Here is a 4293-nt window from a genome sequence, read left to right on the forward strand (position 1 = left end):
GAAAATAGCGGAGGGGGCGATAGGGGGGCAATGACGAGTTAAAACGGCTATGTTGGAGTCAAGTCAGAGAAATAACCTTTTTTTTAATTTTTAGTCATCCCACGAAAATTCAGTTGCAAAAGTGGAAAATTCGACATGGAACGGAAAAGTTGACCTTTTTTTTTTTTAGTCAACCCGCCGGTGATTACTGTTTGTATACCGGTTTTTCGTTTCACAAAATTTGGGGGGCGATGATCGGCGTTGAGCTTGAAAAGTGGGCGATGAGTCGAAAAAGGTTGGGAACCACTGCACTAGAATGACATTTAGGATAATCACTCCATAGTTAGTATTGTTCACATCGACCTGGCGTGATATGTCGTACTTCTCTCAATAGTTGAATCTTTCACACCGGGGTGTCCGAAAACATCTACCAATGCCCATTTATTCAAAATATACCTTGTAAACGTTTTGGCACTTCTTTGATATGAACTACCTGTTGTGAGGTGTTCCCCATGAATTGCCTGTAAACCTTGAAAATTAACATGGAGTACTCGTTAAGATTGATAGCTGGAAGGATTGTACAAAATAGATGATTTATGCATTTGCGAGCAACATTCTATGGTGTCTTATTCATTGAAAGGTTAGGAAATGATTTTGTAACCTTCGTCATTGTATAGTGTGTACGTCTATGGTTTTTTATGTATAACCTTCATAACTTTTCGCCATTTGCATCACGCTTTATGACCTGAGCATGAGCATCAACTTGCATTGTATGTGCTGCTACCCAGGTTATTTTTCCAGCAATGTAACTCCACAATCATCCAATGCAAAATCTCTCTTGAATATGCACATTGCTCATATATATTGCATATGCGGCAGTACGGAAAATACTTGACGGATTGAATAAATAACTTGATTTCAATTGTAGTTGACTGGCAAAACTGTGACATAACAAATTCCCATTCTGTAAATGTCTAATGCATAAATTTTTTACAGGATCGTTAACATTTTTTTATAAATTATAGTCCATTCTAACTTTCAAGAAAAGATTGTTCGTGTATTGAAACAGCCGCAAAGCAACCCAAAGCCGCGAGGAAATTGAAAAGGATTCAGGGATCTTAATAAAAGTGCAAATCATTATCTTGTGGGATTTCGGCACGCCAGACCGTCCATGAGAAGCAACCATGTCATGTTCCACTTTGCTTCAGACATTGAGATATTTCCAAAGATTGTAGTCAAAATGAATAATACTTTGACGAATGGTGCCGGATTGGATTGATACTCATTGGATCGATTGATGCAGAGAAAAATAGTCTTGCTGAAAGAAAATACATATTATTCGAGTACGAGAGGTGAAGAGATGGACACTACAATGCAACCTGTGGATAATTTCGTGTGCCTTGTGAATATGACAACCAAGTTCAGCTACAACTGCCATTTAAAGCCCTATTGCATTCCAGATAATATTGCTTCACTTGTACTAGCTGGAAAAAGATATGCCGCTACTGCAAAACTGGAGATATTCTTATGCCGCAGAAACAGCAACGAAATTCGTGAGCAGGGAAGCTTATCAAAGAGACAAGAAAACAACAACAATGATAAATTTGATACGGACATTTTTGCCAACCATCGAGCAGACTACCTCATTATCACCAAGAGATTGAGTCTTGATCCGTTATTGGAATCATTTTTATCCTGATCAGGAAATCTGTCCGCACCTGCGATATGGTAATTTTCAAAGAATAATTGATTTCTAAAGAGGCTTGAAACATACTAGTGTTCAAATGCCATGGTACTTGATGCTTGAATGCCCTCCGATGTTCAACGTCATGTGAGATCGCTGCTCTACCATCCAACTGCTGTCCTGTTATTGTCATTAAGAGAGGATAAGAAAGCTCGAAAAAATAACATTTGAGAATATATATTTTTGTTACGTGACAAGAAACATTGACGTTATCAACTACTAGGCACAGTTATTCGATTGTTCATAATAGCACAGCACAGTTTCACAAATTACAATAAAAATAGATGCAGACAGTACATTTATCGAATGGCTTAAACCAGGGCTGGCCAACCTTTTTGGCCTAAGGGCCACATTTGATTGACGAACTTTTGTGCAGGCCACTAAGCGCGAAAATTTTTTGAAGTTCGTAGATCAATAATATTGTCACTTGACTGTATTGCGGGCCTGCTGTATATCGCTGGGCTAAGTTTGCAAGGACTGGGCTATTCGGCGCATGGACATATCGATATCGAAAGCTGTGACCAACATGCGCCAATCATGTCCTGCCTAGGTTACATGGTCGACGGTCTTACTGCGAGCGCAAACGCAAGGTCGCATATGTTGAACGACACTTTGTCTCGTAATCGCGAATATAGTTAGACTCAAGCTGATACATTAGGTGTTCTTCCATTTTCACAAAAGGGCAACAATATTAAAAACAAGAAATCGAGTGGCAACATATTGCGCTAAGCTTGTAGAAATTTTTACCTTTGATAAATCTATCGCAAATTATTCTGCTTTATTGTAGTGTACGAAGATATACCAATATGTGAATGACTGATGGATCTGTCAATGCGTCGGAACTGATATTCTAGTCATCACATCTCAAGTATTGCGGCCAGACTAATCAAATTTTGGTTGGCCTTGCAAGCTTAAAATCTGTGCAATCCATTATATTAGAAATTTCGGAAATTACCTCGCGGGCCACTCAAAACCTTCTCGCGGGCCACATGTGGCCCACGGGTTGGCCGGCCCTGGCTTAAACATAGGTATATCTGATATTGTAATTTGCATAAACAAGAAAATCCCTTTTTGCTACATATTCACTTGACTTAAATGCTTTCCGTTGACTAGGATTTTGGTTCTTGTTATTCTGAATTTAGATGACAACAAGTCTGACATGATAACAAAAGTTGTTTATGCAGTTTTTAAGTGTTATAGTAAATGAAATATCCATACCCTGTATAAAATTTTCAATGATATTATGGTGTTGGTATCCTCATTGAAATTTAGACACGACTAGTATCAGAGCATTTAGGAGTCCATGAAGAGGTGAGGTATTTAAGCTGTTCAAAATCCTGCTTCTGTAATACCCATGCGATGACACATTGTTATGATGCTCGGATTCGATCAACTTCTTCCATGATCACCTCGACCGTTGAGGGCATAGATGGTGATGTGGAGATGGAGATTTGTTGAGTGAAGGGGATTGTTGGATAGTCTCTATCCCGTCCCATTCTTCGAAGTCACCATCTTGCAAGTCAACTATGACTGTAAGAGTTGACAAACTGGACTGGACATGGACAACATCACAATTTAATGACTATACAAAGTATATGCTGTGAACAATCATTTATAGATCATTGGCTGTGCACAAGTCTATCAAACCTGACATGGACAGTGGCAGGAACTTTCTACCTATTGTGGGTCGCTCTTGCGCACACATACACTTATAAGATATACCATCATATCATGGTAAATTGTACCGTAGTTTGAAAAAGTAGGTTAAGACCAGGTTTTGCAGACGTTTCTTAGTCAATTGGATATTGAAATCTACTTGTTGAAGCAGAAAATGAACGGTCTGAAAAGTACTCGAGTAGTATGAAGAAATGAGTTAGACTTTACTTTGTATACATCTGTTAGTCAATTGTATACTGTATCTACAAGCTGCTGACGATTACTCCTGATATGTATCAAACAAAAATATGTTTATTTTTATTCAATTGTATATATGAGCATTCGGATCACAAGATGAATCTCCGTAACAAAGGAATAATGACTATTATTACTTCAAAAACGTGATGCTTTTTGCGATATCCTCAAGTAGGTTTTGCCTACTTTCACAACTTCAGAAGGCCTGACTTCAGAGTCAGTTTTAGAACCTGCCTGAATTGACTTGAAAAAATTAGAAATGACTTCGTGACTTGATTAAAAATTTGCAATGACTTGAAGATAGTGACCTGATCCCAACTCTAGCTCGTACTATGAAGTATCCACCTTTATTTGATACTGCGAGACCACCTCCGATCATAGTGTTCATCACGTAGGCACACTGGTACATCAGTTTCGTCTGAATATTAAGCCATGCTACTGGTATTGGCCAAAACCTGTACAGTATGCACACATTTCACGTGCAAAATAGGTCTCGTTAAAAAACTTTTCACTACGTTAACGCCAGTTCCAGAAGAAAGATTGCTGGCGAACCGTTTGTTTACATCGATTTCATTCCTGTAGTGAAGCATGACTCGCGACGCGCTCAAACGCAGAGCTCACTGGAGTTTCCAATCATTGTATATATATCATTGGTAAAG

General features: G+C 38.6%; 1 long non-coding RNA gene across 1 annotated transcript; it reads right to left on the bottom strand.

Moving 5' to 3' along the window:
- Nucleotides 1–799: 799 nt before the first annotated feature.
- LOC145455807 (uncharacterized) lies at nucleotides 800–3973 on the bottom strand. Its single transcript, XR_013920422.1, has 2 exons — nucleotides 1622–3973; nucleotides 800–1297 (listed from the first exon to the last, which is right to left on the bottom strand). It is a non-coding gene; the product is annotated as an uncharacterized LOC145455807 (long non-coding RNA).
- Between the last annotated feature and the right edge of the window lie 320 nt (nucleotides 3974–4293).

Source organism: Botryllus schlosseri, chromosome 14, assembly GCF_051294905.1.
Source record: "Botryllus schlosseri isolate E-star chromosome 14, Bs_hap1, whole genome shotgun sequence".
In the NCBI taxonomy this organism is placed as follows: domain Eukaryota; kingdom Metazoa; phylum Chordata; class Ascidiacea; order Stolidobranchia; family Styelidae; genus Botryllus; species Botryllus schlosseri.